This window comes from Numenius arquata, chromosome 19, assembly GCF_964106895.1.
Source record: "Numenius arquata chromosome 19, bNumArq3.hap1.1, whole genome shotgun sequence".
Taxonomy (NCBI): domain Eukaryota; kingdom Metazoa; phylum Chordata; class Aves; order Charadriiformes; family Scolopacidae; genus Numenius; species Numenius arquata.
The window spans coordinates 7,341,255-7,358,111 of record NC_133594.1 but is presented as its reverse complement, the minus strand read 5'-3'; the positions used below and the strand labels follow the sequence as shown (position 1 = coordinate 7,358,111).

Sequence of the window (16,857 nt, the reverse complement as noted above, 5' to 3'; positions counted from 1 at the left end):
GCGTGCATGTAATTAAGATTTCATAGTTTCTTTACAGCGTGTAGAGCTTTGCTTACTAGTGTGTTGTGAGCTGTTACGGACTGATAGCTCGAATGTCCTTGTGGTGAACAGCTTCATGAGCACGTCTGTCTTGAAGACATTTGCCAAAAGAGGCCTGGGGCTGGTCGCTGTTGATATTTTGGTGTCATATTCCACAAACTAATCCCACAAATAGGATTGCTCTGAGTGTGATGTTCAGCCCGGTGTGACTGAGTGCAGTGATTTGAAATAATTCCCATCTCCTTTGCTGAAGATTAGCTGGAACACCCCGTAGTTGGGAGGTAAAAATGATGTATCTCTTCGGAAACCCTGGGCCGTGTATGGGTCTTGATCTGCATCCTCATTTTCCAGGACACGCACAGATCCGGAGCAGTGTGTAGCCCTTCATGAATGTCAGTGTTACTGGGGATCGCAGCTCTGTTGTGAAAGAGCAAATTTCTGACTCTTTGATGTATGTTTGCCTTAAAGGTAATGTTTGTGTGAGAACCATGCCATTAAAAGGTGGCAATTAATTAAAAGTTGTTCCACAGTCCCAACCGTTAGAAGATGCCCTTGCAGCATTTAGAGCGGAACACTAATATTGCACTGTAGGGAATCCCTGTACTTTAAGTGAAAAAGAAAGTTAAGGATGAAGATTTTAATGGTAATTAAAGACTATAAATACTAGTTTAACTGCTTGTTTCTGTGTCAAAAAAAAGAAAAAAAGGAAGACACACTACCAGTGGTTGGACTAATTAGCGAAGAACAAATTAGATAAGAGAGGAAATTTGGATGAACTTAATGATGATATCAAAGCTTTTACTAAAGCTGTGATTTTATCATATGATTGCTTTAACTTTCTATTTTTTTTAAGCTTTAATATTTCGGGGAGGGGGATTAGAGGCTGCTTTACTGCAGCAGACAATCAATCTGAAAAGAATAAATTAAAACTGCCGCTTGCCAACTTCAGAAACGCATTACAGCAAGTGTTTCCATCTGCATTGGTTGTATATTCCCTTGTCAGAGATGACGAGCAGAAAAAGCAGAGCTGTAATGAGGTGGAGGGAGAAGGTCTCTGTATTTTGGCTTAGCAAGAATGGTGTTATGGCATAATCATATTGTAGAATATGAATGTATTGTGAATGTATTTATTAATGACTTTATTTCTGTACCTCTCCGTGATTTCAGTTAACCTTTAGCTAACAGCTGTACTGTGAGGGGGGATAAAAGTACTTTCAAATACGAAACCTCTACTTTTAAGAAGGAAGCTCCGGGAAGCTTTTCACAGTAAGAAAACTTTGAAATGAAAAGTCGTACCTGGAAAAAAAAAAGCAGTTAGAAAGTCCCCTGATGTTTTTGACAGTGACTCTACAAAAAGGGGAAGTTTTCCCAAGTAACGAGCTGCAGCTGGGGATTTACCTGGGGGCAAAGGTGGCATTTCCATTCCCTGGGGACACCAGCAGCTGTTGGGCTGGCCCTGCTGCCTCCAGGGCTGGCTTCAGCACCCATCAACCCACCCAGCTTTTCAGTTTGAGAAAGGCAGGTAAATGTCCTTTATCACTAGAAGGGATAGAGAGTCAGAGAACTGCTTTGCTCTGCTTTCTTTACTTGATGTTAAAAATAACTGTTATTACTTTTTAATTTCACTTTAGGGCATTCTCTGGGTATTCATGTGTTTACAAGGAACCCTAAGGATGGGTTAAATGAAAACGCTTAGTTAGCAAATTCCAGCTCATGACTTCATAGAGTTTTCCTCTAAACATAATCTTCATTTGTAGTGATTTGAAGTATTTTGGTACAATTATTTTGCTAAATAATTGTCCAAACTGCCAGTGGAGAAAAATAAATAAAATGCAACCATTACAAGTTTCACTGGGTGAAGTGACTTGGTTTTCATCCCTTTATAGATGCTGCTCTACCATTATTTTCATTCCTGATGGTGTAATTTTACAAGGCACTTCCTTTTTGCTGTATAAGGTTTACCTAATAAAGAGTAACACTGTCTTTGTAATTTCGGTAATGTTACTCAGTAGTATGTGTATGTAATTTTGAAAACAAGTGTATTAATAGTGTAATGCACATTTCTAATTGGACATAGATACAGTTGCCTCATTATTATTTTATCTCCCCAGTTCTTACCTTTGGGATGTAGGGAGTAAAACACTATGGATAGGGAAGACCTTGTTAACATTGGCTGACTTAGTTTCGACTTTCTTCTGTGGCTGTGTGCACTTTCTTTATTGCCTGTGAGTCATGGCCAGGGGAATCCTGTAGTAAGTCCTTTAGTTTTAGCAACCAAAAGCATCTCCATGCAGCAATTTTTGCATTGAAATTAAATGTTTATTTTGTGTTGCTCAGGGTTGCTCTTACTTTCTTTCCCAAAATAGAATTTGTCAGAATTTGGCACAGAGATCATGGGAAAGTAGTTAATTACTTATTTAACCTTTGCTGAGTTTACCTGGACACCTAGAATGAAATGAAATAAAGATTACATTCTTTGTACGATCATTGTGCTCCATTGTTGCCTATAATATTTTGTTTCCATCCCTCACAAAACATGACTGTGAAATAGTGTACTGTTTGAGAGCACTTAAAGATACAGAGATTCCTGAGTAAGTTTTTGCAGAGCAAATTACTATTTTGTTGAGTTGCTCTGTGCCTCCCCACATGAACTATGTGATTTGTATCATCTAGGAATTGTGCAGGAGTGCGGAGAGCGACTCGAGTAATAGTTGTACAAAGCTGGGATATAAGAGAATGCATTGGCTATAAGGCTGTATACCTTCATGCAGGGGAAGAGTCGGCATTTTTGTCTTTTGTTGTCAGTTGTTGAAGACCAGTTAATTTTTTACAACATTCAAAGTCCTGGAGTGACACGTTGTGAAGAATGAATGACCGTATAATTCCTACTTGCAAGACCTAATAGGAAGCTCTAACTATCCACTGTCAGCGTTCATTCTGATAAATGACTGGTGTGATGTATTATTCTGTATCCTTTGTGTTCTTGCCTTTAGGTGTTCATTTCAGTGATGGAAGACAAAGTGCAGACACATGAAATAATTACACAGCAAGCCTGGCTGGAGCCTGTCAGTCTGTGTCAAGATCCCTACACTTCTCGAATCTCTAAATTGTTGAGCTCTTTTGCTGATTGTTACATTCAGTGTTTGGTGTTAAAATCAAATGTGCTCTAGAAGTGGCAAAAAATACCCTACTGTTTTGATGTATTTTAAGTCGGAATTTAATATCTGTGTCCAAAATAGTGCTATAAAACTGAACTCCCCTCAAGCTAAAAACCAGGCTCTTCTGCTTTCCTATTTTTACATGCAGAACCTTCTTTCATTTTGGCTTTTGCATTTTGACAGTTGCTCAGCAAAGATGATGCTTTTGCTCATGACAAATTTGTATGCGCCTTGCAGACAGGTCTTATAAAAGAGCCTTTTGTGAAGGACTGAAAGACGAATCAAACTTGGATCTAAATTTGGGGCTGATCAGCTACATGGCAGGCTCATAGTTTGAGGAATCATAGTCGTATCTAACAGTACTTTACCTTTATTATAAAGAATGCCTAAGTTTAAACACTTATTGCTTTTTACCTTTCTTTATGGTTCAATTTTAAATTTAAGTTAAGAAAAGAGGATATTAGGCTGACTATCCGAATGTTGCTGGGGTGTTTGGTTAGCAAGTAACCCATAAATTTGAAAGTTTAGGAAATAATTGCTGGTTGATAATCATTGGTTTGGTGTTTCAGTTACTGAAGTGCGATCTGTCTCCTGAGCACACGAAATAGACTCTGTAGTTGTAGTTGCTCGATGTTCTCCCCTCTGTTTATTCTTTACGTACCTCCTCTGCTAACCCTCTGCCTGCTGCAGCTTTTCATATTTTCTAGGCTAGTAGACGTTAATGGAAAAGTCTGCTCTGACAGTGGGTGCTCCAGACTGTAAACTCCGAATCCTCTTTGACTTCTAGTTGGAGGTGGAGTTGGAAGGGACCTTGGGAAGTCATCTAGTCCAGCCTCCTATTCAAAGATGGTCTCTTGTCACAACTAGATCAGATTGGCCGTGACGTTGCCTGACTGAATCCTGAGAACCTCCAGGGGTGGAAGACTATACTTGTAGCTGTCATCAAAGCAGTTCACCAGCTTCTAGAGGTCCAGTTAGTGCTGTTCCTGTTTAAACAGCTCTGCTCAAAACCCACGTCTTAAAAATAACCTTCTTCTAAGGAGGGTTTGAGGGGGGTGGCTGATGGAGGGAGAAAGCAGATATTTTTGGAGAAACTACATTAAGTAGTAATGTATATTACAGGAGCCTGTTTAAAAAAAACACAGAAGCAGATGAGTTAACTCAAAAGACTGCTACAGGGAGGAGTGCTTGGGATTTAAAATAATATTGGTATCATCTTTTTAATCTAAAATTTGGCTTAAAAGCAGTTTGTATGTTGATGCTTCCATAATCCTTTCTACTTTGAAAGTTGCTCTTCATTTAGACAAAAGGTTACTTCTTCAGCAATGTGATTTTACAGCATAATAGATGATAAGCAAATCTAATGCTATCTAATCTTAGGTGTTTCTAAGGAAGTGAAACGAATTTCTTGACGTGACAGAGCAATGGTGGCTCTTGTATGCCACTTGTAAAATGAGCTTGTTGACAGAAAATGCCAGGTAGGACTATTTTAACATGTGATTATGCTTTTAAAATGAAAATTTATTTTCAGTACAAAGATAGCAACTTTAACACCACAGACAGAAAATCAATTATAATTTTTGCTGGTACAGCTAAAATATTATCTGCTGCTACTAATTTCTTTTTGCTGTTCCACAATTCCTGTCTTCCCTCTGTTTTTTATTAAGTCATCAATGGGGATAGAAATTCTTAAATTGAAGCCCGAGTGTTGCAATATCCTTCTTTCTCTCCTGCTATGTACTTCTGCGTCTGTCTGCAGTACCATCGTTGAAACATCTATTCCTGTGCTTGTATGTATTTTAGCCACTTAATTTTTGTTGTGTCTTAGGCATCGTCCTCCACCAGCAAGCTCTTACGCAAGTTAATCTGTTTTCTTTTGCTATTAATTGCTTTATTAAAGTGTCAGTTTATACTGGATCTTAAAGATCTGCATTTTGCAAATCTCTCGAATACCTTCTGCTGAAGTTCTTCTCCACAGATCTTATAATGCTGCTTTAAACAGGATGGTCCTTTGTTTTCAGGTTGTTTCAAATATTTCCTTCTCTGTTAACTTGTTCTGGTTGGTTGTTTCAGAGAATTTCTGGAAAGAACTTTTTATCTCTTACGTAAGGTCTATCGAAATAGTTGACTCTCTTTGCTTTCAAATCCTAAAAAAGTAGTTCATGTCCATCTCCTGAGTGTGAAGGATAGGATCTATCGAGAAAAGTTCAGCTCTTATTTGAGCCTGGTGCCTCTCCAGATGTGTCAGCGCTGATGCGGTGTGGCATGTGAGGATGGAAAGTGCTCCTTGACTGCCCTGTGATACTGGGAAACATATGTACACACACGTATTTAAGCAAATGTTTTAGAGTTTGGGGGTTTTTTTTAAGTTCTTGAAAAGAGTAAAATGAACCCTTTGTTTGCCTGTATTTTGTGTCTTTTGCTGTCGCTGACTTCTCACTAATGGCAGCTTACAAAGAAGCCTGTTTTCAGTGTAATGGGATAGGCTGCAGAAAGACAGTTAAAGCAGAGAAGCTCTCAGTGCACCAGAGGATGAAACTGTAACTACATTTGATTTGGTTTTAGTCAAATTTTCTTTTTCTGCTTTCTCATCTTCATGCTTCCTTTTCAGAGATGTTGTGCAATGTTTGTCTTTTGCCAAATAGTTACACAGTACAATCAACAGCTAATTTTTTTTGTCTCTTTCTTAAAAATACCTATGGAGTGCGCCTTGGCCTTCCTAACTCCATCCCTGCACAACTGGGCAGTGTCCCTATGCTCTTCCCAGGATACCAGTCTCTGCTTCCACTGCCTGTGCGTTTCCTTCTTGCCCTTCAGTTTGACCAGAAGGTCTTGACTCAGCTATGTTGGTCTCTTGCCTCCCTTTCCTGATTTCTTACACCTGGGGATCAAGAGCTCTGGTGCTCTATGGAAAGTTGGGGTGGTTGGAGTCCCCCAGCAGGACAAGATACTGCAAGCGTGATGCCTTCTGTAGCTGGAGTAAGAAGGCTTCGTCAATAGGCTCCCCTTGATTGGGTGGCCTGTAGTAGTCAATAATTAAATGGTTAAACAAAAGCCAAATACAGAAAGTGTGTCAATGCAGCGAGGAGTGAATGCAAAGTGAGCATGAATGGAGAGCTCTCTTGAAACATCTGCAAATTCACTGATGTTTGGAAATATAACTGCAGAACAATCTTTAGAGGTGATAGATACCATTTGGTAATATATTTCTCTCTTTCTGTAGGGCATCAGCTTCAACTGGTTGACTCTCCGTAGCTACATGTTAGCTAATTAATCATATAATTTGCAGTCATGTTACTAGGTGAACCTGCTTCCTGGTAGCAGCATGAGTTTGAGATAACGGTTTGCTAATGATCGGAATAGCTGTAATAGCCCTGGCTCTCATGGTTGACTTCAGCTTTCCTCTGGTTGCTTTTAGAAAAATCTTTGATATAAGATTACTCTTAAGGAAAGTTCTGTCTGCTAACACAGATAGTTTGCAGCTGCATGTATTAATATAGCTGAGTCCAGTTCTCTGCTTTATACAATATATTTTTAATTAAAACATCATACTACAATAATACACTGGTATATGTTGTAAATGCGTTTGATATCAAACTATTCTGCAGCTTTTACTCTGTGATGAAGCAGAATTAATTTTTTTTTAACTAGGTATCTTTTTTAGTTTATGCTATCATCAGACCTTTCTCTAGGAAAATCTAGAGTGTTCTGTTGGGTGGAATACTTCAGAAGATTTGCTTTGAGAGTTTTAAATCAAAATATTATTGGAATCTTTTTTTAGAAGAAACCTTTAAGCTTGGACAGTGTAACTGTATAATGTGAACAGCCATCTCAAGAAAAGGAAAAATGTAAATAGTAAGTGTAAAACAAAAAATCCAAGAGTAACCTTGCCTTAAAATACACTATCATTTATCTCCATGTTTAAAAATTTTGTCTGTGTGCAGGGAATGTTTTTAGTCAGTGTAAAAATCTAATTAAATCTTCTCATGGTAGTGATTCATGGCTGACCCTCTCTTTAGGAGCATCTTCTTAGAATAATAAACCACTCCCTGCTGAGAGCCACTGTCACTGACAGACAGGCGAGACACTTTGGCTGCTGATTAGAAAAGGTTGATCAGGCTGGAATTGTCTTCAGAGTCTGCAAGAAATCTTTTATTGTCCCTTCTGTACCAGAACTTTTGAGATTTGGCAGAGTCCGAGTTCGCGCTTGTGACCATGTACCTGTGGTCCCATCCGGTGGTGGATTATTTCATGCCACTCATTCACATTACAGAGGGCAGTTTTTCTATTTTTTTTTTCTTTTCTTTCTTTCTTTTTTAAATTAAGGACTGGGAGTGCACAGAGCCTTTTTTTGTCTGTACCTATTTACTATTAGAAATTATCTGACAATTTGGAATTTCTTTACTTTGGGTAACCAACTTGACATTCCTTAAGGGAACTTGCTTTTTACAAGTTTTCAGCTTGATATTCATGAAGTGGATGCTCAGAATTAGGGAAACGTACCTGGGAACAAAGCTGGGCAGTGTTAATAATCATATTGGTATTTACCTAAGGAAATCTTCATTCCTTGTTTTTCACTTAGGCAGTTTTTTCTGTTAGTATACTTCTATAAACAGAATTGTATTATTTTTTAATAGGCTGAGCATTTCTTCCTGATAGCACCAGCCACAGTAGATCTAAAGAGGTTATTCTACTTTAGATATAGTTGGCATAAAAGCTGGTTTATGTTTAATTATTTTAGGGAAGCTCAGCAGGTGATGTAAAGCGATGCAGGTCGAAAAATATACTTATGAAGAGACCTCTATTTGCTTACCATGGTGGTACTTTGGCTTCAGTCCAGGTTTCAGCCCTGTGAAGGGCTTCAGACTCTGCTCTGCCTGTTCCGCACGGTGGAGAAACACAGGCGGAGCGGAGACTCTGGCGTTAAGAAGCCCCAGTGAACATAAAGCCTGTCTGATCTCCGCTGAGGTTGCACACTGAGCCTTGTGTGCGAGGGGAAATAACATCGAATGAGAGGGAACCTGATTACAAGGGTGGGAAAATGGCCAAAAAGACGCAGCGAGTTTCTGCAGTTGCTCTGCTGAGGTGTCTGGGCTGTGTTTGGCAAGCTCAAGTGACCACCATGAGAAGCCCTTTCCTTTAACCGACTCTGTTGTTTAAAGAGAAATTTTTTTTTCAGAGAATTTGTGTAAGGGAATTAGCCCTCCTCCCCCACATTGACTTTCAGTGGAAGCCACGCAATTAATTTCCATGAGCCCTATAAAAATCCCAACCGAAGGAACAGCTTGTCATGTTGGAGGAAGAAGTGATGAAAGCGTATTTTCTAGAAAATAATATTTTGAAGGGCTTCTCTCTCCTCACTGTTTGTACTGGGAGAGTCTTGGGTTTATGGATGCCTAATTGTACTTGTTATATGCAGGTTTTGTACTGGAGTGTGAAGATGACCTTGAAGGAGTCTTTTGATAAACCTCCGAGTTTTAAGATAGATTTTTATCTCTGTAGTATCACAGGCAGATCGAAGTACTTAGTCCTGATTTTTTTTCTCTTCAGGATTATGCCCTGACCAATTATGAAAATCCCTCAAGAAAACTTAAAGTAGGTGATGACAGCCAGGTGCAGATTAAGGTAATAGATAGCACTATGTCTTAGCTTGGATCTGTAGGAATGAAACCGTTTTGGGTAAAAGCTGAGTATCTTCATCCCAGTAGTTTTGAACAGGTCGTGAAACACTAAATGTGGTAGAGTCAGCAACTGCACAACACAGCACATGAAGTAATGATGGCTGAAGCTCTGGTACCCATGCTGGTGTCTGCATTGGATACAGACATGGCAGAGACAGTAAGCTGTTGTGTCTTCAGCTGAAGTTACCAGTGAGACAGGTTTTCAGAGTACTGAGCTATTGCGTATTTAAAGGATTTTTTTAAAACCACATGGTACTGGTTGCAAACCACAAGAGTGTCATTTAAGTAGGGAACATTTTTTGAAAGCAGAAAACGTTAGGACTTTGGTAACTTAACTGATAAAAACAAAACCTGTCTTATGAAGTGGTCTGCTCTACTCTCCTGTTTTGATATGTTAGCTGTTCTGCAGAGGGTAATATCCTTACTCATCCCTTCCTCCCATCCTCTGGAATTTGTGTTGCCTTCACAAAGTTCTGGGACTTGTTGTGCCTAACATAACTGATTGCTAAGATCTCTTTCTTCCAGCAGTGCCTTGTCATATGGTCAAGCATAGTGTATAAAAAGGTCTAACTGTGCACAGTGTGGTATGTTTCCTATTCATCAATCTCTCCACCCAAAGGTAAAATCTCGCTGCTTTTGATAGGTATAGAATACGTAGTAGGTATCGTGCATCATCTGTTGCTTTTCATACAAGGAGGTAAGTACTGTAATTTCTGCTCTGTTGAGGGAGAAATAAAGCACAGAAGTAAAGTGAGAAGACTTTGCTATTGAAATAATTCTTCAATAGCAGAGCTGAAAATAACATGTTAGAAAATACTGAACTAGAGCTTGAGAAGGATGAATTCAGGAATGACAGCGTGGAGTAATGTACAGCATCAGGATCCCATCAGCCACTGTCCACACGGTGGGACCTTTCCCATCTGCAGGGAGCCCTACTTTGTTTGGGAATCTGGCTGGGCAGGTGGGCCGAAAACCAGCCCAGCCCCCTCATCTTTTCTAGATGCAGGACTGAACTTGGTGTGTTACTTTGAGTCCTTTATCGAAGCATCGTCTAGTGTTTACTGACCATCAGCCTGTCACAGCTGAGTCCTCTCTTCCTTGCTGCAGGGATTGACTGGGGAGCGCAGGAGAGGTGGCTTCACTGGGCAGTGCGGACCTGAGCAACCTCAGCTGAACTCTGCTCGACTGCAGGTGCTGGAGAGGTGGGGATTATCAGTCTCTCACACCCCAGCATGGAGTTTGTGCAAACTATTTTCTGTAAAGGCCAGCTGGATTTCTTGACCTGAGCTTTTCTTGAGTTCTTTTGGCACAGCTTTACTGTATGGAAACACATGTGTGCGTGCACATTTAGGCTAACAGGTGGGGTGCAAATTGCTTGATGAGTTAGGAGTAGTTCAAGAACCATCTTTGTAGATAAACACTGATGTAATAACTCCAATTCTCAACCAGGCCCCTGAAAATTACTGTTGTTAGCGTTTATCTTTGGGCTGTGGAGCAACATCTAGTTTCATGAAGAAGTGGAAATATAAACAATACATATGTGCTGTGAAGTATTGCTTCTGAAATTCTATTACCACTGATGCTGCATAGTTAGGGAGGGCTGTTTTTCCTCTCGAGGTACGTATAAAGGAGTTAATGATATTTTCCGTAAAGCACAGACCAGTAACAGGCTCAGACAAGAACTGGTGATGACTGTAAAGTAGATTCATGCTTATTCTGTTAACCAGCTTTCACACGTTCTAATATCCATATTCCTCTCTTGATTACTGCTGTGAATTAAAGGCATTTTGAAGAGCATTCCACGTAATACAAAGAAAACTATTTCAGCAATATAATAAAATATCTACGGGAATTTGACTGCAAGGTCTCTATTTGTTACTTAAAGTTTTCCTTATTAAAGTTATGCTTTTTAAGGTGGTGCGCTGGAGTTTGATATTGTGAACAGATGTCTCTCTGCTCAGTCTTAAAAAATAAACTGTGCACTGGCAAAATACATGTTTTTAGAGTGCATTAAAGAGCTGTTCATATTTAACTTAAATATGCGGATGTTCCGAGACTGATTCAGAGGCAGGTCTGCATTTCATGAACATTCACCACGAGGCCCCGCGTGTGTTTGTAGCATCACTCTCAACTCCCACCTTTGAGGACATTCCTTGCAGGTATACACCACATAGCTTATCAATGGATTCACAGTAGTGCTGAAGAATTCAGAATTACGTTTGTTGTACAAACAATGCAGTATAAGTAACACATTTTACCATAAACCAATATTTTATTATTTGTAATAGCATGACCCCAATGTATAGTATTGCTGGCCTGTGTTGTGTGGTCCCAGCAGGAGTTGTGCTGGCACACAACGTGTGCAGCCACACGGGGAGCTGAATCAGGAAACTGGTTTAGATTTAAACTAATGCATTTTTGTTCTCTTTTCTTTTTTTTTTTTTTTTTTTTTTAAAAAAAAGCCAGATCAGTTGTGTGATCCAGCTCTTCCAGTACAGCAGAGTTGTGGGGGCCGTACACCGCAGCGTGCGGGAGGGGATGTGTCAGTGCCTTATGTCACTATTGGTGCTGAAGTCTGAAAATTGTTGAATCACAGCCTCAGGTTTCTAAATGTCTTTGTAAATCCAACCCTAAAACACTATGCCTTGGCTTCTAGAGAACTGTCCAAACGACTTTGCGTGTATCCTTAAGTGCTGTACCAGGTTTGGCCTTTTGTGAGTGAGAAGTGCAGATGGTTAAGTGTTTGATACAGCTCTATGTGCATATGCTTTTGAAGCCGACCACCCTGTGTTTATATGTAAACACTTCGAGACTATTTAAGCACATAACTTAATCTTTTGCATCCACTCAATAATGAAACGTAATTCATCTATGACCGAAATAACATCCCCGGCGAAGTTGAAAACAAGCTAACTTGCAAGAATAAATGGGAAGCTGCCTTCTTGCGGGTTTGGAGTTGAATCTGTCAGCACTTTCAGATGTGTGTTGTCTCACTTTTCCACCACAGCCTGGGGAGGAGTTGAGCGTGAATCTTAGCAATTTTGTTCCTTAGGACCTTTGTCTAAAGTCTCGTAGCAAATTTGTTCCTTACAATCCACGCATTCTGGTTTGCTCCTTCCCACACCTGTGGATCCTTATTACCAAGACGCTCCAGTGCCCAAACTCCCCCATGTTGATCACGTGTTGTAGCCCCAAGACTGAAAAGCCGTTTATAACTTGAGAGGCTCAGGTTTGCCCCTTCTGCCCTCAGCTTACCTCATGGTAGTTAGAAGTCAGTTATTTGAATGAGGTTAACATTTTTCCTTTGTAATGTGTCATGAATAAAGATTTCACAGCAGGAATGGAGGCATTGAAGGAGTAGCAGAAGACAGAGTTGGTGTGCAGATGGGAAGGGAACAGAAGGAAACAAGACGAGCCAGGAGGAGCCTGGCTGGAGTCTTCCACCAACAGAAAGCTGGAAACTGGGTGAGAAGAGAGAAGGAACCACTGCATCAGTTTGTTCAGAAAGGACAAGAGGACGGTGTTAACAACTGTAAGAGAAGGTAGCCTGGCAAGGAGGTGTATAGCTGGAGGAGAAGTTGGTCAAAACAAGCAAGTGATTTTAGAACTGGAGCCAGGAAACGTGAGCGTTTTTATAGAGGTTCCAGAGATGTAAAGCACAAGAGCCTGAATTAACAATTTAAAAAAATAAACCACCACAAAACCTGTGGAATTTGAGGAAGGAGACAGAGACTTCCAGGATTGATGCACAGATGTCACGGATTGCACCAGCTGTCTCATTTAGTCTTGAGACTTGAAGTCGCATTCTCAGCTTGAGAGTTGTTGAATTTCTTTTCACGCTCTTCATTGCCTAACCAAGCAGGAAGTGTCATCTCACAAAAGCTGGCAGAGGTCACTGTTTTAATAACTATTGTTAATTGATGCTTCTGAAAAGCTTTCTATCAACTTGAATTTGCTACCTGCAGAGACTTGCTCAGCAGGTAGCTGAATCAAATCAAAACTTTAATTCATTGATTAATAAAATGCACTAGAACTGTGACTACCTTGTATGTTTTAAAATACAATATTCCTCTAGTCAGGTTGCCTGAAAACTATTTAGTCTCTTTATAAAATCTGTAAGACTTAAAATCCTGCCACTGCTAAAAGCTTTAAGTTATATATTGAGTCTGGTTCTGCAAAAAACGGCTGTTCCATAGGTCTTAGTAAAGTGCAGGCAGGCGCTTTGCACCAATGCCTTTATTAGCGAACGCTACATAGAAAAGAGTCTGCAGGGCCAGCCCCTGCTTCTGAAATATCAGACGTGACAAGAAATTATTAGCTGTGTTGAAAAATAGGAGCTAAAAGCCAAAAAACCCCATAATCTGGGAGCAAGTAATCTAGTAAGTGGGAGAATGTGTGGAGATTTTCCCCGGTTGCTGTCCAGAATATCATGAATCCAGATTCAACAGATTCGTAGAGTTCCTCTTTGTCTCATATGTCGTGATTTTTCCACTGAGTGTATGGGAAAGATTACGCTCTGTTATATTACAAATGTGTACTTCTCTCTCTCTTTTTCTGTTTTCCCAAGATCATTTAGCAAAATTTTCTTTCTTCTGAAAGACCTCCTTAGAAAATTATTAATACCTATATTCCTAATTTTTAAATTGTTGTATTGAGTGGAAAAAATGAACAGCATGCAAGTTAAACACTGTGTGGGATAAATGCTATTTAAATCTTGTCTAAGCTGTTAAACATCACACTAACATCAGATTGCTGGATCTAATCCAGTAAAAATAAAAAAAAAAAATGAAGAAGAGAGGTCACATTAGATAACTAAGCCATCTGTCCAGTATGGAATTGAAAGGCATTTATAATGGGTTACTTTTCTATATTACTGTCTTTTGGGGGGCCTTTATGTGAATCAAAGAGGTGTTAGAAAACCATTCATCTACAAAGATGGTTCCTGAATTATTTCTACCTTGTCAACCTGATGTTTAGTATGAAACTTCTCGTTTAGCATTTTCCATAACTAATTAGTCCCTTATAAATAGTATTTTCTAACTGGCTTCAAAAGTGTCTTCTGTCTGTCCCAGGCATTGTATTGTATTCTTCTAATAACAGACTAAAGGATTTATGTAGACGCAAAACGGCAGAGAGGTTTTTCAAAGAATATCGCTGTTACTTTATTCCAGTGTTGATTTTTCTGCGTGTTCATAGCACGTTGGAGCGTAACATTTTGAATTAATTTTAGTCATTGCTACCGTTCATGAAGTAGATTGCTATGTTTTGACTTTTGCAGTATTAATATAGCATGTTCGTGGAAGAAAGTATTCTGCTACATTAAAATGAAAACAATGTATAGTGTTGACAGCCTTGAAGAGCGTCTGATGTCAGGTCTGATCTTACTGGCTGGTTCTCTTGCACATTCAGATACATACCACTGAATGATACTATTTATTGCTTTTAAAATGAAGATTTTCGGTCAAAAATATAATTCTGAAACTTCCTTAAAAATAATGAATCTGTGTCGAGGAGGAGAGAAGGGTTAAAAAAAAATGCAGAGGGAGATTGGTGCAAATTTTGTATATAGAGAGTTTAAATACTGTGCTGTAATTGAATACATAGACTGCTGGGTATGATCTTCTGCAGTCGTTTGTGGTCTGTCTTTAGACCTTTTTGAGCATCATTTGCATGATAGAGGAGCAACAGGGAAGGAGTTTGTCTAGATGCTCTATTCAACCCTTCCTGGGTGGAACAATGTTCTAGGTCAAGAAGGGATGCTACTACCATATCATTTTAACTGGTATTTATTTTTGAGAATTCCATGAAATTTTTTTTCTTAAGATGAAGATATGCCAAATGGTTGAGCAAGTCTATTTCCATTTGCTTTTCTCTGCTTTGCGTTATTTCTCCTGGGTTTGTAAATGCTCATTCCAACCAGCATTTTTTATAAGTAGGAGAAAACTGAGATGTGGTAAGTACGTTAAAAGTTAGAAGTGCTTATTGGCAAAGTAAAATTAGACTTTTCTCCATCTTTAACTGCTACGCTTCTCTGAGACTGTGTAAGAGTTTCTGTAACATAAATAGGAACTATCATATTTTTGAGCTAAAACTGATTGGGCAGAGATGTGTAAATTGTGACTCTGCTTATTTTGGCACTAAATTAATGCATTTCAGTTCTATAAAATGAGTTCCAGAGAGTAGCTTTTTCTCTGACCCTCTTTCCAGCCGCCTCAGGAATGCACTTTATCTTGTCTTTATCATATGTTCTTCAGTTTTCTCTAAAGTCGTCACTAGTTACACTTTTACATTACTTTGCTGCATCCGATTTATCATATCCATCCCTTCGCAAGATGTTTTACCAGATGTCCTCTCTGAAGGGCATATCTATAGAAGAATTTTGCCTTAGATTAGGTTGTTTGTCATTTTATATTTGAGGCCGCCATGTAGTCAGGCTAATTTAGTAATTATATATGCATCTTTGAAGAATCCTTCTGTTCTGATGTGTCCTCAGGAAACCCTGATGTCTACTTGAAAAAAGGCAAAGGGGCAAAACAATGCTACATACATCAGTGCTCTTTTATTATATTGGTCTTGGATTTCCTCTGACATCCCCTTGACTGAGAAGAGAAGGCAAAAGGCTCCTGTGGGGGGGGTCCTCATAGAGTTGCTGAGCCTTGCTGAAGTAAAACGTTGTATTTCATTTTAATTTTCTTTTTTTGTCAAATGACCTATGAAGAGCGATACAACATTAACAGGCTTCTAAGCCCAGAGTATCTTAGTAACTCATCTTTAAGTTCTTTCAGGAGCTGGTTAATACAAATTAGAAAATTCCTGTTTTGCTGTATGTTTGATTTCACTTAAGGGGAAGACTCTTCACGAGCTCTCTGTGAATTCCCTGCTCTGCCTTATCCTGCTCAGGTAGTACAAGGTGACAGTTGGGTCTGAGTCAAGTTTTAAGGCAGGTGGTCAAGACAAGTTTTACATTTAACAAATAGTCGATTCCAAGAAAGAGTTGAAGAACTGATTGCTTCCAGCCAGCCTGGATCACATTTTCAAAGGATAAATGTACATGTCCACTGGCATTTTTCAGAAGGACCTAAGCAGATTAAATGCCCAAGCCCAACTGTTGTTTATGTAATTTAAAATTACTTGACTTTTCCTTCCTTAATGCATATAGACTGTGTCAGTGTCTTGTTTTATGTAACTTCATATTTTGTTTGGTTTTAACTTATTATTGCCCAAAGCTTGGAATATTAGAAAACTTAAGTTATGCAATGGTCTGCATCATAGCGTGCAAGGCTAGAAGACACGTTCCCAACCACACGCTAATCGAGAAACACGGAATCTCCCCCTGCCTGTTTCACAGTCTCTATTCACACCCAAGCAGTAGCTGAATTTATTTGTGGAGCCTGGAGTAATTGCGTTTATGAAATAGTATGAATTTTCATGCTGTATAAAAAAAAAAAGTATGGGATTGAGTAATGTTTAAAATCAGTGAGGTGCGTCCTGTCCGTGTGTAACTTACTCATCCTGAAGCAGTGTCTTGCGTGTCTCCTTTTTCACTGTGCTAAGGAAGTTCTTGGCTTATGGATATTTTGTCTTTGCTTATCAGCAAGTGAGCTCTTAATGAGTCATTCCAGTGAAGGGGGAAAGGATTTTCTGCACGAGAGGTGCGGATTAAGATTTTTATGCAAAGTTGTCATAACTAATTCCATTCTTTTGTTACTTTTAAAAGTGGGCTGACTTTACCAGCTGTGTAAGTGTAGCTTTCTTGATGTTATGTTATTTTTTCTGATGATTTTTAATCCCTTGCAAAGTAGCAATTGGAGCATAGAACCTCATTGTTTTTTGGGAGAGGGGGGGTTAGCAAATAACATTAGAACTGAATGACTTTGAAGAGCAAGAATTCAACATTTTTTGCCTTTATTTAAGCAAGCTAAAGGGAAATAATTAGATTGTTCAGTTTTACTGTTAATCCAACTGGGGTAACCACTTTT

The 16,857-nt window shown here is 39.2% G+C and overlaps 1 protein-coding gene across 2 annotated transcripts in view; it reads left to right on the top strand.

Moving 5' to 3' along the window:
* MED27 (mediator complex subunit 27) overlaps positions 1 to 16,857 on the top strand; it is a 91,975-nt gene that overhangs the window by 45,567 nt on the left and 29,551 nt on the right. The window lies entirely within an intron of this gene.